The following is a 26,294-nucleotide window of genomic DNA, read 5'->3' as shown; positions in this document are numbered from 1 at the left end:
TTCTAGTTTCAAAGCTAATTTTTCAGTTTTTCTTACCTCATATGTACGAGCAAAATGATTTTTATAAATATATATTGATTAATCAATTATTGCATTCAAATTCTTCTCCGATCCTCCAATAATTAAATTATTTCACATGATAATATGAAATAACAAAGAACAAAAAATCAAAAATCAAATTTTTTTTTTAAAAAGTTTGTTTATCTCCTTCACGAACTACATTGAAGACATTTTTTTTGGCTGAATACTACTTTGAAGACTTAAGCACACAGTTAACCACTTTTTCCACTTCATCACTTTTCTCTTTGTGAAATAAATTGAAAGAGAGTTGAGAGAGTGATATTGACAGAGAATTATCTGTTATTCATTCTGTAATGAGAAACCAATTCGATGCTCCATAATATAGGAGCTGGATTACAAACATCATAATGATGTGTTGCATTAAAATAAAGAAAAGGAGCCGAAAGAAGGGATCGGCCGAAAGCAGCCGAAAGTTATATACTTATTATATACATATTATACTATACATATTAATATATTATATCTATTAGATACAGACTATACTATTTAATAATGATATTACTATACTATTCTATTTAATAATATATTAATATGTTTAACAGCCCCCCGCAAACTCAAGGAGGGCAAACATCAGCCAACTGGAGTTTGGAGACAAGTTCAATGAAGCGGCCAGGAGAATGAGCTTTGGTGAAGAGATCAGCAGGTTGATCAGTAGAGGAGATTGGATGGAGATGGACAGTACCACGAGTGACGTGTTGACGAATAAAATGACAGTCAATCTCAATGTTCTTGGTGCGATCATGAAAAACATCATTGTGAGTTATTTGAAGAGCACTGTGATTGTCACAAAAGAGGGCAGTAGCGCCAGAAGGAGAAACACCCATGTCAGCAAGAAGCCAACGAAGCCAGAGAAGCTCTTGAGTAGTATCAGCAAGAGCACGATATTCAGCTTCGGTACTGGAGCGAGCAATAAGAGTTTGTTTCTTGCTGCGCCAAGAAATAAGAGAATCACCCAAGAAAAAGCAGAACCCGGTAGTAGAGCGCTGGTCAGTAGGATCCCCAGCCCAATCAGCATCGGAAAAAGCTCGAAGCTGGAGAGAGGAGCGGGCGGAATAATGAAGTCCATGAAACAAGGTACCTTTGAGATAACGAAGGATACGGACTAATGCAGCATAGTGAGAGGTACGAGGAGCTGACATAAACTGGCTGACAATATGAACGGCATAGGCAATATCAGGACGAGTAACAGTGAGATAGACAAGGCTGCCAACCAGCTGACGATATAGGGTAGCATCAGAGAGAAGAGTGCCATCAAGAGGTGTAAGACGACTTTGAGGCTCCAGGGGAGTGGAGGCAGTCTTGCAATCCGTAAGACCAGCACGGGTGAGAAGATCAGAGGTATACTTAGCCTGAGAGAGAAAAGACCCCGTGGAATCATGGAAGATTTCAAGACCCAAGAAATAGCTGAGAGGACCAAGATCTTTCATCTCGAAATGATGACTAAGAAACTGTTTAAGGCATAGAATACCATCAAGATCGTCACCGGTGATAATCATATCATCCACATAAAGAAGAAGCAAGGTGGTCCCTTGAGCAGTGTTCCGGATAAAAAGAGCAGTATCATAAGAACTGGAGGTGAAACCACAGTCATGAATAGTAGAGCTGAACTTGGCAAACCAAGCGCGCGGAGCTTGTTTGAGACCATATAAAGCACGCTGAAGTTTGCAGACTTTATGAGATGGATAAGTAGACCTAGGGGGAGGTTGCATGTAGACCTCCTCAAGAAGAACACCATTAAGGAAAGCATTTTTCACGTCCATTTGATAAAGATCCCAGTGTCGAGTGGTAGCAACTGCAATCAGGCTGCGAACAGAGGTGAGACGAGCAACAGGAGCAAAGGTCTCCTCATAGTCAATACCATATTCTTGGTTGAAGCCTTTGGCAACAAGGTGGGCTTTGTAGCGCTCAATAGATCCATCAGAACAAGTTTTGATTTTGTAGACCCATTTGCAACCAATGGCAGTCTTGCCAGGAGGAAGATCAACAATGTCCCAAGTGTGAGTTTTGTCTAAAGCCTGTAATTCATCAGTCATAGCTTGCTGCCAAAGAGGATTAGAGCGAGCCTCGCGATAGGAGGTCAGTTCATAAGTAGAAAAAGCAGTAGAACCAACAATAAAGTCACGAAGACGAGTAGAAGGTTGGGTTACCCGGTGTGGTCGAGTAGAGGCAGTATAGCGACCCCGGTCTTCTCCCATTTGATTATTGTATCTGGACTTAGGTTCCGTAGATTCTGTCATTGTATAACGGTTGTTGTTGTCCCTTATTTCTCATTTGGAATTATAGGATGTGTTGGGCAGGTTTGTTTCAGGTTGGTTGGGTTTAGAAATCAAGTGTTGCTGTCCAGTATTTTGGATCTTCGCTCGAGCGAGGAGTTTGTCGCTCGAGCGAGCTGTTGTTTTTGGTTCTTCGCTCGAGCCAGGGTTTGGTAGCTCGAGCGAGAGTTTGTTTCTGGTTTGGACCTGTAGCTTCGCATTCTTGGCTCGAGCGAGCTTTTCTTCGCTCGAGCGAGTTAGTTTGTTCTTCGCTAGAGCAATTGTTCCTTCGCTCGAGCGTGTGTCTGGTTACAGACCTGAGGGTTTGAGTTCTTCGCACGATCGAGCTTTCTTTCACTCGAGCGAGCTTTTGGCTTGTTGGCTCGAGCAAGGCTTCCTTGGCTCGAGCGTAGTTTCTCTGTGTCTGGTCGCTCGAGCGACCAAGTCTTCGCTCGAGCGAGCCTGTCCAGTTTATATACGCAGCAGCGGGTTTTGATCAGTCTTTTCTTATTCTTTTTGGTTCTAAACCCTAGGTCCGACTTCTCTCCCTCAAAACTCATCTTCTCTTTAGGTGTTCATCTACTTCTAGTGTGAATTCATCTTAAGTTCTTTGTAAGAAAGATAGAGGGCGGCTTGGGCTTCATTCTAATCTGAACATTTGGTGATTTGGAGCACATTGGAATTTGGGCATTCATCTCTATCTTCTCCATTCGGGTTATTTTCTTCAAGGTAGGGATTTCCTACTCCATTTTATAGGTTTTGTTCTAAGTTTTGGTAATTTGATATGTTGGGGTTACTTTGGTAAATTTTGGGAAAAACCATAGATGTATTATTGAATTAATTTGTATAAGTAATTCATGGAATTGGGAAAAGATGGTTAAATTCATGGAATTGGGGAATTCATTGGTTAAATAGCGTAATTGGGTAATTGGAATCATTTGTCTATTGAATTGTTGACATAGTTATTTTCAGTTTAGAAATAACTGTTTTGGGCTATCGGTGGAGGATAGTCGTGATTGTTGTAGACATTGCATGTGGATTAGGAATAACTGAAACTAATCACATTGGTTAAGTCATTAATTTTGACTATTACATTGATACAGAAAATACGTGTATTGATTGAGCATAGCATTTGCATACATTGTTTTGTGTGTGGGAGGAGATAGGGGATGTACTCCACGGTTTAGGGGAAGATAGGGGATGGACCTCTAAACCGGATTTTGTTTGGGAGGAGATAGGGGATGGACTCCATTAGCATCACTTTTATGTGTGCTTATTTATATAGAAGTGTTTTATTGATACAGCACTAAAATGTGTATCAATCTGGAAGTTTGAAGTGTTTGATTTGAATTTGAGCTTGAGTCTCATTTGTTTGTTGATATTGGAAGGATGTGAATATGATATATGTGATTCACTGTTATAAGTTTGGCCAGGTTCTGAGCCATGTTGATAAAATTGGAAAGTAAAATGTATCTTTGGCAATAGTGTCATGAGACTGTAAAATGAAGTAATTGATTAGTTTGGTTAACCATCTGTTGAATGCTATTGCTTTATTCATTGCTTATATGTGGTTTAGTATATTTCTACTGGGCTGTGGCTCACCCTTTATGGGAACATCATTTTCAGGTTCAGGCGATAAACTACCTCCAAGGACTTAACTTGGGAGGGTTTGGCAACTGGTTTGAAGAAGACTACCTTTAGTTAATAGTTGTTATTTAGTTGTATATGTAAACATTCAAGCCTAGGGCTTTTCTTGTATTGAGATTAGAACTCATGTTTTGAATCCAAGTGTTGGCTTGGAAAGATGTAAGCCTGTAGGGCATTTTATTCGATGTTACATGTGATGCTTTATTTAGTAATACTCTGATGAATGAATTAATAAATTGTCTTCTTTAAATAATGCATGTCAATGATATATTGTGGGTTAATTTTGAGGGCGTTACAACTTGGTATCAGAGCGTACCGGGTTTGAATACTTTGGGTACGTAGGAAGTGATTAGTATCACATTGGGTTCGTCTCGTTTGATAGAGACTTAGTGTAATGTTATATGCTTATGTGATAACATGTTTATGTGATTATATGGGTATGGAATGTAGTTTCTAGGATGTTGATTGGACCCTTGAGTTTCTAGTAGTCTTGTTGGAAAGGCACTTGATCACTGCTGCTTTCAACCGGAACTATGGTAACGCATTGGGACTATCATTATCCGGGAATGAAATTCGTAGGTGCTTATGTGATTATGTGCTTACGTGGAATGAATTATTGTTGTCCATTGCATTAGGACGCGAGTGTTTAGCTTCGGCACATTTATTAATGTGCTAAAGTCTTTGTTTCCTTTATTAGGATGTCGGGACGAGGACGAGGACGCGGTAGGCGTGGTAGAGGAGATTCCGGCAGTTCAAAAGGGAATTGGCCAGGCCAATGTGGCCGAGCCAGTAGGTCAGCAGGCTATGGGCGCTTTAGCTCGAGAGATAGCAGGAGCATTCAGGGAGTCAGTAGGCATTCTCAGAGCTGAGAATCAAGCTCAGGTTGTTGCTGCTGATGCAGGACCTTCCTTTCTGAAGAGGGAGTTCTTCCGGTCTAATCCGGATGAATTTGTGGGTGATCCAAAAGAGCCGCTTAAGGCAGATGAATGGCTCGAACAGACAACGAAGACGTTTGAGATGCTTGGCATCGAAGACGAGGGGTTGAAAGTGACCTTGGCATCTTTCCAGTTGAAGGGGGATGCGGGTCAGTGGTGGAAGTTTACTAAGGGGCGTATAGGAGGTACGTGGGAGGCTTTTGTGAATGCTTTCCAGGAGAAGTTCTTATCTCCAGCTGTCAGGGAGAAGCTGCGAGACCAGTTTTGTCAGCTTAAGCAGTCGAGTTCTTCAGTGGCCGAGTTTGAGGCTGTATTTACTAGTTTGTCCAGGTTTGCACCTGAGTTGGTGGTGTCTGAGGAACGCCGTTGTATTGAGTTTGAGAAGAAGTTGAGGCGTGGCCTCAAGCTGAGAGTTGGGGGAACTATGATTCGGGATTATGGGCGTATGGTTGATACTGCAGCCCACATGGAAATTATGATGCAGGAGGAGGAGGAAGGACAGAAGGGCTCCAAGAGGAGTCAGGAAGGTCAGAATGATGGTAGGAGACAGAAGGGTTTTAATCCCCAGCAGTCTCAGGGTAGCTTTTCTAGATCGACTTTTCCTGTGCCGAGTGCTAGTTCGGGGAAAGGCAGTCAGGGAGACATTACCTGTTTCAAGTGTGGCCAGCTGGGCCACAAGTCTCCAGTTTGTCCTCAGAGGGGAGGAGTTCAGAGAGCAGCATCTTCTTCGGCTCGATCTCAGAGCCAGAGTCAGGGTAGAGGTCAGCCACTCTCGTGTTATCAGTGTGGTCAGCCAGGGCATATGAAGAGGTATTGCCCGCAGTTGGGTGGCACATCTGGTGCATCTGGTTTGAGGCCGATTCAGGGTCAGCAGCCAGCTCAGTCGGGTCAGGCCTCGAAGGCCAATCAGGGTGGGGCTTCATCGTCTCAGTCGGTGCAGCAATCTTATGCTCCTAGGGTTGAGCAGGTTGATCAGAGGTCGTCTGGGTGCGTGTATGCTGTTACCGCGCAGGATCTTGTGCCAGCACCATCAGTTGTGAGAGGTACCTTCTTGTTTTGCAACTTGGTTGCTAATGTTTTGATTGATACGGGTGCATCTCATTCCTTTGTGTCTGCTGCATTTGCATCTGTTTTGGAGTTGGAGTTAGCACAGTTAGCATCTCCTATTTGTGTAGTGTCACCTCTTGGGGGTGAATTGATCTTGAAACAAGGTGTTAGGGGTTGTGATATAGAGGTTGATTATCATAGAATCCCATTTTCCTTTGTAGTTATGCCTATGAGGGATTTCGATGTTATTTTGGGTATGGACTGGTTATCGTCATACCGGGCAGTTATTGATTGCTACCGCCAGAGGGTCACTTGTTGTACCGTGAGCGGAGAGTATTTTCATTTTCTGGGGGACCGGGTTGGTGATGTGTTGCCACCGGGGTATGTTCCGCGAGGACGGAGTGAGCTTAGTGGTCTACTTACTAACCTTTCGATTAGTGAGGATGTTGAGACTCAGATTGAGTTGCCAAGGGTGGTTTGTGAGTACTCGGACGTCTTTCCCGAGGATCTTGTTGGTTTGCCACCGCATCGAGAGATTGAGTTCTCTATTGACCTGGTGCTCGGCACGGCGCCGATTTCTATGGCACCTTATCGTTTTGCCCCAGCCGAGTTAGTTGAGTTGAAGATTCAGCTCCAGGAGTTGCTAGACAAGGGTTTTATACGTCCTAGTGTTTCGCCGTGGGGAGCACCAGCCCTCTTTGTTAAAAAGAAAGGTGGTGCTTTGAGACTGTGTATAGATTACCGAAAATTGAATCGGGCTACGGTTAAGAATAAGTACCCTATGCCTCGTATAGATGATCTGTTTGACCAGTTGAAGGGTTCCCGTTGTTTCTCTAAGATAGACTTGAGATCAGGTTACCACCAGTTGAGGGTCAGTGAGGAGGATATTCCGAAGACGGCATTCCGTACGCGGTATGGCCATTATGAGTTTTTGGTGATGCCATTCGGGCTCACCAATGCACCGGCAGTTTTTATGGATTTGATGAACCGGATCTTCCGGGAATTCTTGGATCGGTTTGTAGTCGTTTTTGTGGACGACATCCTTATCTATTCGCCTTCTGAGGAGGAGCACGAGGCACACTTGATGGTGGTGCTTGAGTTACTTAGAGCTCATAGGCTGTATGCCAAGTTTGGGAAGTGTGAGTTCTGGCTGAGGGAAGTCAAATTCTTAGGCCACGTGGTATCCGGGGAAGGAGTGTCTGTTGATACATCTAAGGTAGAGGCAGTGCAGGATTGGGCACAGCCTAAGAGTGTATTTGAGATCCGCAGTTTTCTGGGATTAGCTGGGTATTACCATCGGTTTGTGAAAGATTTCTCCAGATTAGCATCACCGTTGACTAGACTGACTCGGAAGGGAGTCAAATTTGTATGGAGTGAGACTTGTGAAAAGTCGTTTCAGGAGTTGAAAGTTAGATTGACTACCGCTCCAGTATTGATTATTCCAGAGAGGGGGTTAGGTTATACAGTCTATTGTGACGCCTCACGAGAGGGTCTGGGTTGTGTGTTAATGCAAGAGGGAAAAGTAGTTGCCTATGGCTCACGTCAGTTGAAAATTCACGAGCAGAATTACCCTACACATGATCTAGAGTTAGCAGCTGTGATATTTTCCTTGAAGATTTGGAGGCATTATCTTTATGGTGAGAGGTTCGAGGTGTTCTCGGATCATAAGAGTTTGAAGTATTTGTTTACACAGAAAGACTTAAACTTGAGGCAGAGGAGGTGGATGGAGTTCATAGAGGATTATGACTTTGAGTTGCATTATCATCCGGGAAAGGCCAATGTGGTGGCCGATGCCCTTAGCAGGAAACCTGTTGGTGACATAGCTAGTATAGCCATTCGAGAATGGGAGATATTGGGTGCACTTGGGGAGTTTGATTTATTTCTGGGCGAATCCGTTGAGGCTGCAGCCTTGTTTTCTGTTGTTGTTCAGCCTACGCTTGTGACTCAACTGTTAGAGGCTCAGAGAGGTGACCTTAAGGTAGAATCTCTCCGTGAGAAGATTTCCGGTGGAAAGGTTGAGAAAGGTTTGACGGTGTATCCCGACCTCAGTGTGAGATACCGAGACCGTCTGTTTGTGCCGGAGTCTTGCCGAGAGGAAGTACTCCGAGAGTTCCACCATTCACGCCTTGCGGTGCATCCGGGAGGCACTAAGATGTATCGGGATTTGGGTCGCCAGTTTTGGTGGCAGGGTATGAAGAGAGATGTGGCAGCTTTCGTATCTAAGTGCCTTACTTGCCAGCAAGTGAAGGCCGAGCATCAGAGGCTAGCGGGTTTGTTGCAACCCTTGCCTATTGCCGAGTGGAAGTGGGAGCATGTCACTATGGACTTCGTTGTAGGTCTTCCGAGGACTCAGCGGGGTAGTGATGCTATATGGGTGGTTGTAGACCGGTTGACTAAGTCGGCGCACTTTATTCCTATGCGCGTAAGGGATACGGTAGATCATCTTGCCGACTTGTATATTCGGGACATAGTGAGATTGCACGGGGTCCCAGTGACGATCATCTCAGATAGAGATCCTCGTTTTACTGCCAGGTTGTGGCAGAGTTTGCAGAGTGCCTTAGGCACTAAGTTGACCTTTAGCACGGCTTATCATCCTCAGACTGATGGACAGTCCGAGCGTACTATTCAGATACTTGAGGATATGCTTCGGGGTTGTGTTCTAGACTTTAGTGGGTCGTGGGAGAGGCACTTGCCGTTGGTGGAGTTTGCCTACAACAACAGTTTCCAGTCTAGTATCGGTATGGCACCATTTGAGGCCTTGTATGGCCGACCGTGTAGATCTCCTGTGTGTTGGGCCGAGGTGGGTGATGCACCTCTGTTGGGTCCAGAGTTGGTGAGAGAAACGACGGAGAAAGTTGAGCTTATCCGTAAGAGGCTTGTTACAGCACAGAGTCGTCAGAAATCGTATGCCAACCGTAGGAGGAGACCTTTGGTGTTTGAGGTGGGTGATCATGTCTTTCTGAAGATATCACCTAGACGGAGTTTGATGAGGTTTGGGAAGAGTGGGAAGTTGTCCCCTCGGTTCATTGGTCCGTTCGAGATCCTTGAGAGGATTGGCGAGGCTGCTTATCGCTTAGCTTTGCCACCGCAGTTGTCCGGAGTACATGACGTGTTTCATGTGAGTATGCTTCGGAAGTATGAGCCGGATCCATCACATGTGTTGGATTGGACCGATTTAGTGGTTGATGAGGATGTCTCGTATGAGGAGAGACCGGTTCGGGTATTGGATAGGCGGGATCAAGTTTTGCGAGGCAAGACCATCCCTTTGGTAAAAGTTTTGTGGAAACATCATGGAGTGGAGGAAGCCACTTGGGAGCGTGAATTGGAAGTCCGTGAAAAATATCCGGACATGTTTGTTGATTTGTAATCTTATAATTAGATTCTGTTTTATTGTTGAACTTAAGAGCTTTATATATGTCTTAAGCTGTAAAACATTGAGTTTGTATTGGTACATGGATGTATCTTGAAACTTGCTTCATTATAGAAGTTTAGTGTAATATTGCATCTGTTGAGTACATTGTTGAATGGGTTGTATATATCATGCGATTGAATATGATATGGGAATTGTTAACATTGGAAGGAATAATGCATAATAATGATACAGGTTGAGATATATGTTGTGTTATATGTATAATGTGAGATGCCTCTTGATAAAAAGATGAAATGACCAGTTTTGGGTCAAGATGTTTACTAATGAATTGTAAAAAAAAAAAGGGAATCTGTTTTCAAAAACTTATGCTTAATTTCGGGGACGAAATTCTTTGAAGGGGGGGAGGTTATAGCGACCCCGGTCTTCTCCCATTTGATTATTGTATCCGGACTTAGGTTCCGTAGATTCTGTCATTGTATAACGGTTGTTGTTGTCCCTTATTTCTCATTTGGAATTATAGGATGTGTTGGGCAGGTTTGTTTCAGGTTGGTTGGGTTTAGAAATCAAGTGTTGCTGTCCAGTATTTTGGATCTTCGCTCGAGCGAGGAGTTTGTCGCTCGAGCGAGCTGTTGTTTTTGGTTCTTCGCTCGAGCCGGGGTTTGGTAGCTCGAGCGAGAGTTTGTTTCTGGTTTGGACCTGTAGCTTCGCATTCTTGGCTCGAGCGAGCTTTTCTTCGCTCGAGCGAGTTAGTTTGTTCTTCGCTCGAGCAATTGTTCCTTCGCTTGAGCGTGTGTCTGGTTACAGACCTGAGGGTTTGAGTTCTTCGCTCGATCGAGCTTTCTTTCGCTCGAGCGAGCTTTTGGCTTGTTGGCTTGAGCAAGGCTTCCTTGGCTCGAGCGTAGTTTCTCTGTGTCTGGTCGCTCGAGCGACCAAGTCTTCGCTCGAGCGAGCCTGTCCAGTTTATATACGCAGCAGCGGGTTTTGATCAGTCTTTTCTTATTCTTTTTGGTTCTAAACCCTAGGTCCGACTTCTCTCCCTCAAAACTCATCTTCTCTTTAGGTGTTCATCTACTTCTAGTGTGAATTCATCTTAAGTTCTTTGTAAGAAAGATAGAGGGCGGCTTGGGCTTCATTCTAATCTGAACATTTGGTGATTTTGAGCACATTGGAATTTGGGCATTCATCTCTATCTTCTCCATTCGGGTTATTTTCTTCAAGGTAGGGATTTCCTACTCCATTTTATAGGTTTTGTTCTAAGTTTTGGTAATTTGATATGTTGGGGTTACTTTGGTAAATTTTGGGAAAAACCATAGATGTATTATTAAATTAATTTGTATAAGTAATTCATGGAATTGGGAAAAGATGGTTAAATTCATGGAATTGGGGAATTCATTGGTTAAATAGCGTAATTGGGTAATTGGAATCATTTGTCTATTGAATTGTTGACATAGTTATTTTCAGTTTAGAAATAACTGTTTTGGGCTATCGGTGGAGGATAGTCGTGATTGTTGTAGACATTGCATGTGGATTAGGAATAACTGAAACTAATCACATTGGTTAAGTCATTAATTTTGACTATTACATTGATACAGAAAATACGTGTATTGATTGAGCATAGCATTTGCATACATTGTTTTGTGTGTGGGAGGAGATAGGGGATGTACTCCACGATTTAGGGGAAGATAGGGGATGGACCTCTAAACCGGATTTTGTTTGGGAGGAGATAGGGGATGGACTCCATTAGCATCACTTTTATGTGTGCTTATTTATATAGAAGTGTTTTATTGATACAGCACTAAAATGTGTATCAATCTGGAAGTTTGAAGTGTTTGATTTGAGCTTGAGTCTCATTTGTTTGTTGATATTGGAAGGATGTGAATATGATATATGTGATTCACTGTTATAAGTTTGGCCAGGTTCTGAGCCATGTTGATAAAATTGGAAAGTAAAATGTATCTTTGGCAATAGTGTCATGAGACTGTAAAATGAAGTAATTTATTAGTTTGGTTAACCATCTGTTGAATGCTATTGCTTTATTCATTGCTTATATGTGGTTTAGTATATTTCTACTGGGCTGTGGCTCACCCTTTATGGGAACATCATTTTCAGGTTCAGGCGATAAACTACCTCCAAGGACTTAACTTGGGAGGGTTTGGCAACTGGTTTGAAGGAGACTACCTTTAGTTAATAGTTGTTATTTAGTTGTATATGTAAACATTCAAGCCTAGGGCTTTTCTTGTATTGAGATTAGAACTCATGTTTTGAATCCAAGTGTTGGCTTGGAAAGATGTAAGCCTGTAGGGCATTTTATTCGATGTTACATGTGATGCTTTATTTAGTAATACTCTGATGAATGAATTAATAAATTGTCTTCTTTAAATAATGCATGTCAATGATATATTGTGGGTTAATTTTGAGGGCGTTACAGGCAGGAGGAGCCAGAGGGAGAGACTCACCAGGAGGGGAGGATCCCGAGGGAGCAAGATCAGGACCATCAGAAGGAGCAAGTGCATGGGACAGACCAGTAGGCAAGGCAGGCTCGAGAGAGGCGGGTAGGGGCGGTGGAGTAAGCTCATCGGAGATCTCGAGGGAGGCTGGCAAGGGCGGTAGGGTAGGTTCATTAGAGGTAGGCAAGGCAGGCTCGAGAGAGGCTGGTGGAGTTAGCTCATCAGAGAACAGATCCGTGAAAGGGTCAGTAAAAAACAGAGAGGATGAGGGAACGGACAAACGAAAGAGAGAGAGAGAGAGAGGAAAACATTTTGTGTTCCCAAAAGACTACATGACGAGAGATACGAAGTCGCTGGGAGAGAGGATCCCAACAACGATACCCCTTGTGTTCAATACCATACCCTAAGAAGCAACAAAGGCGAGAACGTGGTTCAAGTTTGGTACGTTCATGAGGTTGGAGAAGAACAAAACAGGCAGATCCAAAAACCCTAAGGTTGGTGTAAGGGGGACGAGTGCCATGCAGACGCTCATAAGGAGTGTGATTATGAATGACAGGTGTAGGGATACAATTTATAGTGTAAGCAGCAGTGAGAGCTGCCTCGCCCCAAAAATGTTCCGGACAAGAGGAAGACAGAAGGAGAGCTCGAGTAGTGTCAAGGATATGTCGATGTTTTCGTTCAGCACGGCCATTTTGTTGAGACGTACCGGGACAGGAACGATGAGGTTGAGTACCATGACGCTGAAGAAAGGAAAGAAAGTCAAAATCTTTATATTCCATGGCATTGTCGGAGCGAAAAAGCTTAATATTTTTAGAAAATTGTGTTTTAACCATTGCAGCAAAATTGTAATAAAGTTGTTTGAGCTCAGAGCGATTTTTCATAAGAAACAACCATGTAAAACGGGAAAAATCATCTATAAAAACAACAAAATAGCGTGCACCTCTCATAGTAGGAGTAGGAGAGGGTCCCCAAATATCAGAATGAATGAGATCAAATGGTGCAAGAGAAACAGAGGCACTTTTATTAAATGACAAGGCAGGTTGTTTGGCAAGTTGACAGGACACACAATCTAAAACATCAGAACTTACATGACCTAAATGACCACTGGAAATTAAAGATTTTAAACGACCAACAGAAAGATGGCCTAAACGATAATGCCAAAGCTGAAAAGGAGATAAAAGAGGAGCAGTGGTAGCAGTGGTAGGAGCTGTGATCTGAGAGGAATCGGGAACATGAAGATGGATGAGTTCGTAGAGACGTCCATGCTTACAGCCTATCCCAAGAGTTTGCCCCGTCCGAGGGTCCTGCACCAAACAACCAGTACGGGAAAAGGTAACAGTTAGACCATGCTCACATAATTGACTAATGGAGATAAGATTTAAAGTAAGAGCAGGCATAAGATAGACATGGGATAAAGATAAGTGAGAGATTGAAACAGAACCAACATGACTTACAGACAGAAGAGACCCATCAGCAGTATGGATAGAAGGAACATGAGGAGTAGAAGAAAGAAGAGTAAAAATAGTAGGATCAAAAGTCATGTGATTACAACAAGCGGAGTCAAAGTACCAAGAAGAGTTACCTGCGGTGGCAGATAAAGCAGTAGATGGAGGAGTACCGGAATTCTGCCAAAAATGTTGAAACATGGCTTCGACATCAGTTTGAGAGAAGACTGGAGTGGAAGGGTCTATAGGGACAGAGGAAGGTAAATCCTCTGAGGCAGCAGCAGCAGTGCGTTGAGCAGGCATTGGTTTAAACTGAGTCCCAGAGCGGTGAGAGTGGCTGCGAGAAAAATTCCCGGTGGAAGGACCATTGCGAGAGGCACGGGCGGGATTGCGGAAGTAGTCTTGCTGGAGATGACCAGGGCCAGTCTTGTTGCAAAACCGACAAAGATGAACTGGACAATGAACCAGAAGATGAGTTGACGGAAGATTGCGGTTGTGACAGTAATTGCAGGTATTGGACTTCTGTGGTGAAGGTGGGGAAGGAGAACTTCGAATCTGAGGAGTGGCAAGAACAGAGTCCACAGGGTGCGGATGGAGAGTACCAAATCTGGTTTCCTCTTACAGGAGTTCAGAAATTGCTTGCTCAAGAGTGGGTAAAGGAGTGCGATGAAGGAGAGATGCTCGGGCTGGCTCAAATCGGGGAGTGAGAGCCATGAGAAACTGAACCAAGCGTTGTTGGTCACGGTAAGTAGTAAACAAGGCAGCATCCGTAGTACAATCCCATGGAGGTTCAGAAAGAGCGAGCTGATCCCAAACATAATACATTTGAGAGAGGAAATCATTAATGTTCTGAGTTGTTTCTTGGCGCATACGGTGAAGATGACTCAGAAGCTGATATTGGTGAGCAAGGCCAGTAGTCTGATAGCGTTCTTGTAAAAAATCCCAGATGGCTTTGGCAGGAGAGGAAGCAGAGTCAAGTTGGAACCGACCAAACTGAAGGCTGATAGATGTAATGGAAGTATTGCGAAACCAAGTGATGATCTGATAGTTTTTACTATCCCAATCTTCCAATCGGTCAACATATTTGGTGGCGGAGTCCGTGGCAGCGGAATCCGTGGTCTCTTGAACGGGTTTGTGTACATCCCCAGTGATGATGCGCCAAAGTTTCTTTCCTCTGAGGAAGCCAGACATAGCTTGTGCCCATAGGACATAATTAGTCCCGTCAAGAATAACGGAAATAGGGTGATTAGAGGAGTCCAGGCGATCCATGAGAGAAAAATAGCACAATTGAGGTAGAATCTGAAAAAACTGAGGTTACTAGTGAATTCAGACGGTCAAAATTAGTCAGAAAAGGAGTGAACAGACCAAAAATATGACCAGAAAGGCAGAAAATGAAAAAGTCAACGGCTGGTCAAACTGGCGCGGCGCAAGTTAGCATAGATTGGCGCGGCGCACGTTAGCAGGCGAAGACACACGGCGCACGGAAGCAGCAAGGGCTGACGTCGGCTGACGTCAGAAACGCGCGGCTCACGTTAGCAGATGAGGCGGTGGCGCACAATAGCACCGGACAGTGTAGGAGGCGCGTAGAGCGCGTCTGAAGCGAGGCAGCGCGTTGGCTAATTTTCTGGCGGCGCGTGGAGGCGCGTGGGACCTCAGATGATGATGAATCTGGTGGCGTTGGCTTCGTTGTGAAGAGACGAAGGTGTTGGTGTTGTCCAATCTGTGTATTAGGTAAGGACGAGGTATGCAACAATCTGCCAAGAGAAGAAAGTGTGATGCAGAGGCTTAGGAGAAACACCTGTGCTCTGATACCATGTGAAATAAATTGAAAGAGAGTTGAGAGAGTGATATTGACAGAGAATTATCTGTTATTCATTCTGTAATGAGAAACCAATTCGATGCTCCATAATATAGGAGCTGGATTACAAACATCATAATGATGTGTTTCATTAAAATAAAGAAAAGGAGCCGAAAGAAGGGATCGGCCGAAAGCAGTCGAAAGTTATATACTTATTATATACATATTATACTATACATATTAATATATTATATCTATTAGATACAGACTATACTATTTAATAATGATATTACTATACTATTCTATTTAATAATATATTAATATGTTTAACACTCTTCATCTCCTTCCCTTTCTCTCCTCCACCCATCAACTCTGTAATCAAGCTCTCAACCTCCTCTCCCTTTACATCACTGTTTCTCTCCATCCCTATACCCACTCTTTGCAACAGAGCCAACAGTTGGTCTGTTGCTGTGCAAAAAAAAAGCCAACACAACATAGGGACTCCACTGCAAATACTTTCAAGAGTTGAATTCCATCCACATCGTGTCAAGAACCCTCCAACTGATGGGTGATTCAGGACTTGTTCTTGAGGACACCAACTAGCCAATAGACCCTTTCTTTGGTCTCATTCACAAAATCAGGTAGAAGAATTGCCGAGTCACCGACAACCAAATCAGGTCTAATTACCCACAAGAATGTTTTTTTGCAATTAACAAGTCCCCAAGCGAATTCAATCAACTGTTGCGATGTCATCACAGTTATGTTGCCAAAGTTTACGTAAACGACAGAGTTGGGTTCTTTTGAATCAAGCCATGGAAGACAGTCATGTTGTTCTTTCCAGAGGCTTGATCTAATGGTGTTTAAGTGATTTTGTGGGATTTGATTAAGGAGTGACTGAAGAGGACTAAGGGTGTATATGGGTGGGAGCATTGTAGATAGTCCTTCCAAAACATCATGCTCCAAGGCGTCGACGGTGTTGAAAATGATGGCTGAAGCTTTGTGAGCATTGTGAGCTACGTCCAAAATGAAATCGATCATAATGTCGCTTGGTTCGGTGGTTCGAATGAAACTTGGGAGATCCTTCAATCGTATGACATTCATGCCTGGTATCCAGTCTATCACAGTGTCTAGATAACCATTGGTTAAATAACTTGTATCTGGACTTTCAAGAGAAAAAAAACATTCAGGGCATGTTTGATTGGGTGGATTAGGGCATGGGATTAGGATTATTAATCTGTGGGTCCAATTATCCTATGTTTGTTTTAACATTTTAGTTTAGGATTATTAATCCAATGGATAATTAATCCAACAAATTTGTAGGATTATTAGTAATGGGGTAGGGGTGGGATTATTAATCCAATGGATATTAATCTAATTGGATAGTGAATACCACACTAATTTAATAGAATTATTAATACTTCACTATTAATCTTGTGAATCAAACATGACCTCAGTGTATTTGATTTTAATTTTTTAAAAATTAGGTTTTTTATTTTTTGTATTTTTTTATGGAATATTTACCAATAAATCATATCTCACAAACAGTTTTACACTACAACAAGACTAACTATTCACGGCATCATGTTTACGAATGCATATCGTAGTTAGTACATTCTACGGCATTTTTTTTTTTGCAAGCCGTTAATGTTTTGTCAATAACAGCATACATACCACATAAGTCGTTGATTCATATATTTATAGCATGCAAAAGTATGCCGTAAAAAATGTATGTTTTTACGACTTACAAAAATATGTCGTAAAATATTTGCACTTAAGACGACATATATTTCATGTTATAAAATATTATAACTTTACACTGCATGCATTAACGTGTTGTGAAAACTTTTGTACAAAAAAAAAAAAATTCAATCCGAAATTTTTTTTATGGCATGGCATGCAAAAGCATGCCGTAAAAAATTGTATATTTTCCCGGCATACAAAAATATGTCATAAAATATTTGTACTTAAGACGACATACATTTCATGTCGTAAAATATTATAACTTTACACGGCATGCATTAGCATGTCGTGAAAACTTTTATTAAAAAAAATTTCAATCCGAATTTTTTTTTTTTTTTGATTTAGAAAAGCTTACAATTTCCAACCAAGCTTCTCACCTTACATTTTCCTAATTGAGGACAACGTAAAAAATAATTTATACATTATTTTATAATTTAGTGTCTCCTTTAAGGGATAATTGCACCCAGTGGAATTTTGAGAAAAAAAAAATTACATATTCATGAAAAAGTTTATAATTTTAATAATTAATATTTATATGACTTCCCATTAATTTGTAATTATTTTTTTTAAATTACCTTGATTTGATGTCTTTCCTTCTTTTAATAATTTATTTATTTTTTACTTTTTAGATGTGCCTAATCTGAATACAACTAAAAAATAAAATATTTGTAAAAAATATAATAAAATATAATATATATGAAATGTATTTAATTTTATATTTTTTTAAATTTAGTGATTTTTTAAAAAAATTAAAAAAATATTTTTCTTTTAAGTACATGGAAATTACTTGAATTTAAAAAGTAAAAAAAAAATTATTTAAAATATTTAAAAACTTACTTAATTAAATTGAAAACCATTGCCCCGTTACTCTCTCAGTCACTCTCTGGGTCTCGATCTCTCTCTCTCTCAACCCTCTCTAAATCCTAATCTCTCTCAACCGATCAAATCAATCATCTTTAGCCCTGTTTGTCTAATCTCAGAGCGATTGGTGATTCATCTCAGATCCAATCTCAGAGCGATTGGCAATTTCGATTTTGAGATTTCGAAGCTCCACCGCCTCCACCATCTGCACCGGTGAGGGGAGCGAGCACCATCGTCTACTAAGGTGAGCACTACCATCTCTCTCTCTCTCTCTCTCTCTCTCTCTCAGTTTCGTATTCTCTCTCTCTCTCTCTTAAGCTCTTCCTTCCCGTCAAGTTTGGTCAGATAACGAAACCAGTGCAGTTTATTTAAGAATTTCATTGTTTGAGCAATTTGCTGTATAATAATTTGTTGATGGAATCTCAATTAAATTCCACTCCAGTTTTCCTGTTTCATGTTCATGCTTCTTGATGGAATCTCAATTAGTTGTATTTTGTGTGTAGAGGATTACTATTTGGGACTAGATATTAGGAAAATGATATTCATCAATTCTGTTTGGTGTTCACTTCAAAGTAATTGTAATTTAAAGCTTCAATTTGTTGCTCTCTCTCTATCTGTACCCATTTGGCGTTGTCTGTTGCGTCCAAGTCATAGCAACGTCTTGTTTTATGAATGGATTTGAAGACTTTGAAGACTTAAAGTTTTATTATCTTTAAGTTGTTTTGCACCGTAGGGGGCAAAGTAATGCTACATATCTAGAATTTCTATTTAAAATTTAATGAGAAAAATTGATTTGTGCTTTAGATTCATTAGAAATGTACTACCATAAAAAACTGAATTTGGATACATTACTTTTCTAGGTACATAACTTTATGCATTCATGAATTATGAAAAAATAAAATTTTAAATTACGAACTCTAGTTATTAATTTTATTAGCTATTATGTTAAAATCATAGATGGCCCTTGTTACAGAAGGCATAGGTCATTTCATTGCATTAAGCCTGATTTCATGGAATAAGATGCAAATTTAAATTTTAATGCCAAGGGCATTCAAGTCAAGACCAAATCAAATTGTGAAATTAAAAAAACAAAACAAATGACATATAAATGGCAAAATATATGAAGGTTGGAGAAACAAACCCATGTTCTTCCTTAGTCCAAGGACCACCTTTCCTCCTTTGTTGATAATTAAACTTGTTTTGCACTGTAGGGGTTGATCCATTCCCATCATTCTTAATTATTTCATAATCAGGTAATGGAACAAAACCCGATTCAATCATCTCAACATCTTCAACTAGTGCTTCGTAGTGCTCTTTGATTTGATCAATTGTTTTTCTGGGAATCCTGGAAGCAATCTTCTCAAATAAGTCTATAGAATTAAGTCGTTAGAAAGGCAAAAGGATTAGATTGATGGGTGGCTAGTCCATTTACTTAAATGATGATGATTAGAATTAGTTCATTTTAGTGACAAAAACTTGAACAATGCATACTAAATATTTTTTTTCCTTTCATTGTTTACACCTATTTTGAATTTATTCTACATGGATCAGATTGGGATTTTTATTTTATTCTTTTGAATGTTACCCTACCAATTGACAGTGATATGTGAAGTTTTAGATGGCTTTTGTGTGTTTATTTAGCTTTTAACACTGAAAAACTTACATTCCTTCTCATAGCTTACCTTTGCTGCAAATTATCATCCTGTTGTTTCCTCTATCCTATTTGTGGCATCTGTATCTTGATTTTTTCATATGATTATCTAGAACTTCCTCTTCGCATGGCTGGTTTTGGAGTCTTGCATCGGAATGAGGCCAGTGGTGCACTTAGCGGGTTAACGATTTCAGCAGGTAGCTTTGTTGTTGTTATTCATCAAAAATCTTATTTTGGGGTTGTGTCATGTTGGGAGTGGTTAGTTAAACTTGGTGACATATAGCTAAGACCTGTTAACTCTATATGTTTTGAATGCCTCACATAACTATTTTTCTTAATTTTTCAAATAAAAGATGAAGTCAGGAGTGTGTTGGAATTTATCAATTACACCTATGAGATATTTGGGTTCAGTTATGACCTGAAGCTATCGACGGTATGACATTAACTTTTTTAACGCCATTTAACCTTTTTTTCCACCTCAGAATTTTTGAAGGTCAAGTGTTTCATGAATTGTGAAGTTTCCTTAATTCTTGAGCATAAATATAAGCAGCTGCAGCAGATGTCTGATGATCCATTGAACCAAGTTTCTCAGTGAGTATTACTTGTACACGTTCATCTCTCATTCTTTTATTTTTCCTGTTAATTATAGATAACATTACAAATTAGTGCCGTTGAGGAACTTTTCACGATACTGCTATGCTGCCATTATGTTGCCACTTTGGTACAAATTACCATCAATGTGATTAGCCAAGGCACTAGCTATAAGTTTTCATTTCCTTTTCTTTGCCATTTCTGTGTTTGTATGAGATTGATTTCCTTTCCTCTCGTCACTATCTAATCTAGAGGTTTACTTAATTTAGATGGCAATAAAGGAAAAGGTACTATCAAAGATTTCTTTCTTTTTTAGCTGACAGATTTCTTGCTTTTTTTTTCTTTTCATAAAAATTGTAACTACTTCTCAACTTCATGGATCAGAGTGCACTCATCTCTTTTTGGTGCTCATACCTCTGAAATTGTGAGCACTTTATGTTCCTTAAATGTAATGAAAAATATATGACAACGGGCTTTTAACCTTATCTTGGAGATAATAGTGGGTTACTGATATAAACTGGATGTATGTAAGATATATTCCGTTGTATCTGGAGACCTCTCTAAGAATCCTCGAAAAGCACTCTTACGCATCCTCTTCATCTATCCACCATCGTTGAACAGTGAAAAATCCTTGCATTGTGGATTTGTGGGAAACACCCCTTGTGTGGTGTTACTCCTCTGCTAGAGTGAATATTGTTTGAGGTTGATCGATGCATACAGAATACGTCCTGGTTCGACGGATTCAGATTTGTGCACACAAGATAAGTTTGAATATGCTACCGCTTCTGCTAAGTACTCATTTGCTTACAAATCATGATAATGAGTATTATTCCATAATTCTAGTTACATTCTTGAAAATGCTTTAACTTTTCTTTTAGAAGAAAGCTATACAGTTATTTGCAGAACCCAACATGAGACCTCATGAATGTATGCACATTGTTAACAGTACCAATTAGTGACCACTATACTTTCAAGTTTTGCTCAGTTGTGGTGTCTTAAGGAGAATCTATATGTATTCTATGCAACAAGGACAAGGTCATGGTTAGTTGTGTTCAACACATACATTTCTTTGGCACAGTAAAAAAGGCATAGAAGTGTCTTGGTTATGTGGTTGTTACTAGAAAGTTTGATGTTATTATTCTGTTGTTGACTGCCTTACTTTTTATCTTGCCATGCTCTGTTTGGTGTTTCAATCAGTGTACTTCAGCTCTAATTTTGAAGTCTGTTGCAGGGGGGACAAATGATTGTACTGGGAAAAGCTTCAGATAATCGGGTTGAAAGAGAATTTGAGGCTCTTGCAAAGATGGTAATAATTTTAAGATTGGATATCGTGTCTAGGATAATGTTTTTCTTCTTTCTTGGGAGGCATCCTGTTGATGCTTATTTAATAGATATACGTTAGTTATCAGAAAAATGTTTTTCTTTTTTCTTGATAGCAATGTTAGATTGATGATGTTATTCTCAAGGTGGAGAAAAAGGTATTGCGAGGAGGGAGAATGGCGGAGGGTTTTTCCTGTTTGATAACCTATATTAGCATATGGAATTCTATGGAAAAGAGTTATTCTATTTGTCTCAATACAAGGCTTCAACCATCCCTTCTGTCTACCTTGTGTAATTTTGGTATAAGCGAACAATTTTCAAGCCTACTTTTTAGTCAGTTGATTACAATTGACGAGTGTTTCATTGCCAACAGCTGTGAAGGATGGTGATCATCATCATCTCTGGGCACTATTGGATCCCAAAACTTGTACTTGGACAGTTCTTTCATAGTATAGATCATGTGATTTAAAACTTTGGATAAATGCATAAACAGATGGCAAAAATTTGCCATCTTTCATAGTGTAGATCATGTTGATAAATGAATATTATGATTTGGATACTTTTTTTTTATTTGTATGTTTGAGGTTATTATTAGCTTGATATGATAGAAGTTGAGGATAAAAATTAGTATGCAGGTTGTTTGGTGTATGGATATTAGATTTTTTTGCTTACTTCATAGTTGCTGCTTCTGCTTGGTTTGTTAACATGTTGCATTTTATAAGCTATTGTCTACATACGGTTAGGCAAGGTCATATTCTTGTATATATATTATATATTAAAAATTACTTTCTACGGCATGCAAAATTATGCCGTGAAAAGTGTAATAATTTATAGCATGTAAGAAACTGTCATAAAAGATTATATACGGCATACAAAGTATGTCATAAATAAATTAAAAATGACCTTCTACAGCATACAAAATTATGTCGTGAAAAGTGTGATGATTTATGACATGTAAGAAAATGCCGTCAATTATTATATACGACATACAAAGTATGTCATAAATATATTAAAAATAACCTTCTACGACATGCAAAATTATGTCATGGAAAATATGATGATTTGTGACATGACAAAAATGTCGTAAAAAGTTATATACAACATACTTGGTATGTCATTAACGTTTAATTTGTTACTTTTTACAACTTTACCTGCATGCCGTAAATGATGCTCAACTTTCCACGGCATGTCATATAACGGCATTTGTGTGTATGTCGTGAAAGAGTTTTTACGGCATGCATTGCAAGTCGTAAAAATTCAATTTTATTGTAGTGTTACCGATTGGTTCTAAGGTTATTTCTATTGTTCTGATTAGTCCTATTAGTGGGCAAATATCTTACCAGTTGATCCTATTTTCTTTGTTTAGTAACATTGAGTGGTCAATTATACCCTTCCGTATGCGTGTCGCGTGACATACATAATTCCAAGACAAAAAACATAAAGAGCCTGTACTTTGTTGATGTGTGATATTCATTGTGTGTGTTGCGTGACACTCCAAATCAAAAAGCATAAAGAGCCTTAGTGTACTTTGTTGATGTGTGACACCCACTGTGTGTGTCACGTGACATATTGTGTATGTCGCGTGACACTCCAAGGCAAAAAGTATAAAGAGCCTTAGTGCACTTTGTTGATGTGTGACACCCGTTGTGTGTGTCGCGTGACACTCCAAGGCAAAAAGTATAAAGAGTCTTAGTGTACTTTGTTGATGTGTGACACACATTGTGTGTGGCACGTGACACGCCCTCATAAAGAGCATGCATCTGATAACATCTAAATGAGGGTATTAAGGTCCCTCAAAATATCCAAGGACTAAACGGTTTATTAGAAAAAAAATTGAGACCAATTGGTTCATAAGTTTAACATTTGGAATTTATTGGTAAATCTCCCTTTTTTTATTTGTAGTGAATATTTTTAAAATTTTAAATAACCTTTTTTACTTTTTTAAATGCACATTACTTAGATATATCTACAAATTAAAATATTTATAAAAAATCAATAAATACACATGAATACAAAAAATGTACTGAATTTTTATATTTTTTTTGTATTTTTGATATTTAGTGGATTTTCTAAAGATTTTTTTTACTAATATTATAATGTTTAAGTGTATTTATGTTAGGTGCATTTAAAAATTAAAAAAATCGTTTAAAATATTTTAAAAAATCAGTAAAAACAAAAAAATTTAATTTTTAAAAAGTGAATTATGAGTTTCACAACCAAACAAACTGATTTATAATTGGAAAAATACTATTCATAAAATTGATAGCCACATACCATATGCTTTTTAGGCAAGTTTTTTGTTGATTTATTTTCATTTTTAGTGATTTTTTTAAAAAGAGTTTAAAAAGATTTAGACTTTTAGATTCATATCGACGAGATCAGCTGAAAAATTTTACAAAAAATTAAAATTTTCAAAAAAAAAAAATCAAGACAAAAATTAAGCAAAAGATATTGGACTTTTTCGATTAATTTTGGCTTTTTCAATTTTTATTTATTTTTTAAAAAAAATTCCTTTTTAAATTCGACACATGACAAACTAAAAAAAAAAAATTGATACAATTTAAAATTAAAAAAAAAAGGTCATTAAAGATTAAAAAAAAAAAAATCAAAAGAAGAGTTTGCTTATTTGGGCGTTCCCAAATATGTTTTAGAGTTAAAAATTTAGAGATGAAATATTTTAATTATTAAAAGTGTTATTGCTATATTTTTAATGACAAAATTAAATATTTAATGAGGAATTAGTATATTTTTGGGATTAAATTTGTTTCAAAGAGTAAATCTTGTTTGCATGAAAATGGTTTATTTCCAAAAAAGTATTTATTAGCAATAAAATAAATATAATAAAAAAAAATGATATACATAACCTTATGCACAACACTGTATATAGAAATAAATTTCTTACACTAGAGACAATGACCTAGGTGAGAAATATATGTATTTATAAGAAATTAAAAATTTTAAAAAGTAAGCACCTTTAAGTGCAGTAAGACCATTTTCCATGAGTTTGGGATATTGCATATGGCCCATGAAGCCACTAGCACTTGCAGTGTTGAAAAAAACATCAGGTATGCCCAGTTCTTCAGCCACTTTCACAGTGAATGCCATTCCAACATCTGAAACTACGCAAGTCACCGGAGGGTTGAGTTTGGCGAGTAGGACTCTGAAGGGATTTAAAAAGTTGTGCAAAATGGAGTGGCAGAGTGCCGGGATGTCCTGAGTGGCGTCCAACTCGGAGGAAGGGAGGCCGTCGGGGATGGTTTCGAAGCGGAAGGAGGGGGTGCCGGAGATGGAGTGGTGGCCTTGGGATTTGAGGAGGCGGCGGTGGTTGAATTCGGTGTTGATGAAGGTGATGTGGAAGCCCTTGTGGTGGAGCAGCTTTGCTAGTTTCAGCATTGGGTTGATGTGGCCTTGTGCTGGGTATGGTATGCACACCGCATGAGGAGGACATGGGTAATGCGCTTGTTGTTTTGCCTGAGAACTCATCTCTCTCGTTGGATCATTAGCATGTTTTTATGACATTAAAACGAGCTACACTTTGCAGAGCTTATATAGAAGGACAATGCTCTACACAACACCAACCAGTGGGGACGAACACGAATCATGTGTCACACATGTTTTTTTTTTTTTTTTTGTTTTTTTTGATCAAAGGTGTCACGCATGTTAGTAATTGAAATAAGTAGTACTTTTTACCCGATAAGAAATAAGTAGTACTCAAGTTATTTAGGTTATCAAGGCAGTGGTAAATTTTTTGATAAATTGGAGAGATCCACTAAACTTATTATTTTAATATTATAATATTTAGAAAAATACACTTAAAAAAAAAAAACTGACATGTCTAACGCTTAACATATAAGTTAAGCTCTCTATTAAAATATCGGTGATATTACATATACCAATTAATATACTAATTAATATATCAATACTAGTTATGATATTATTATTGACTATACTCATTATACAAATTATAAATACCAAAAATATTTTAAATTATGTCACATCATTAATTGATACACTAATTGGTACATATAACATTATTTCTAAAAAATTCCCTAAATAACTTGGTTACAGTTAACCTGCATATCCATTTCATATTTAGTATTGTTTTGAGAAATTGGTAAAAAGTTAACTTTTTGACTTTTTAATTTTTTTTGACAAAAAATTAACTTTTTTGATAATTTTTATATGACTTTTTTGAGAGAATTTGATAAAAAGCCAAAAAGATTTTTCCCTCTACAAATCACCATACTTTTCCCTCCAACAATAACAGATTCCATTGTCCCTCTACAAATCACCATACTTTTCCCTCCAACAATAACAGATTCCATTGCTCTGCTATCTAATTTAACTACGCAAAATGATACGGACCTCTCCAGGGGTGACTCCCATGACCCTCTCTGGCCTTTGATTGGCCAATTTTATTTATTTTTTTTCTCTTCCCCTCCTCCAATCACCAACCCCATGTACGTGTGAGGGAGGGGGAAGGGGGGTTAGTGATTGAAAGGGTCTTAATCACTTCACTTTAACCCCTTCTAACAAAATTTTTACTGCAGTGATAGGACTTAGAATTTTTTCTAGAAATTATTTTAAAAAATAAATGCTCATTTGGCATATTACATTTGGGTTAAAATAGTCACAAAAAGACAAAATATATTAAAAATTCAATAAAATAAAATGTTACGTCTAAACCATAATTATTTCATGTTTTTTCTCACAAAAGTAAAAAAAATTAAAAAAATTTAAAATAACTAAAAAGTCAAAAAGCCAAAAAACTAACCCACATTCCAAACCAATCCAATTGAGATTTATTTAGGTTTGATCCTAATATACAAAAGGTGAATATGAGCTGTACATCACTTTTCACTGTAAAATTCTTGATAAAATTTTTGATTCCGAGCTTTTCTGAATTTATTTGGAAAAAAAAAAAAATCAAAACCCTTAAAAACCTTTTTAATTTTATTCACAAACAAATTACATGTTAAATTTTAATTTATTGTAAACTTAATTATATAAAACCTAACTCTATAATAATATCATAAAAGATAAATTTATATATTTAAATTATAAGTGTCTAATGTTTCTCATATTTTAACTAACTCTCACATTTAACAC

General features: G+C 38.8%; 1 long non-coding RNA gene and 1 pseudogene across 2 annotated transcripts; one reads left to right on the top strand and one right to left on the bottom strand.

Annotated features, from left to right (window-relative positions):
* LOC114279928 (7-deoxyloganetin glucosyltransferase-like) overlaps positions 1-24,692 on the bottom strand; it is a 34,449-nt pseudogene extending 9,757 nt beyond the window's left edge.
* Positions 17,672-21,761, top strand: LOC145822983 (uncharacterized). 2 transcript variants are annotated; one of them, XR_014364948.1, is made up of 5 exons: positions 17,672-17,867; positions 19,388-19,471; positions 19,757-19,865; positions 21,097-21,171; positions 21,302-21,761. It is a non-coding gene; the product is annotated as an uncharacterized LOC145822983 (long non-coding RNA). The 2 variants fall into 2 exon arrangements; XR_014364947.1 differs by having other exon boundaries at positions 21,097-21,761.
* Positions 24,693-26,294: the final 1,602 nt, after the last annotated feature.

Source organism: Camellia sinensis, chromosome 3 (genome assembly GCF_055761805.1).
Source record: "Camellia sinensis isolate YWXY chromosome 3, ASM5576180v1, whole genome shotgun sequence".
Lineage (NCBI taxonomy): Eukaryota > Viridiplantae > Streptophyta > Magnoliopsida > Ericales > Theaceae > Camellia > Camellia sinensis.
The sequence above is the reverse complement of the archived record's forward strand: the minus strand, read 5'-3'. Positions and strand labels throughout refer to the sequence as shown.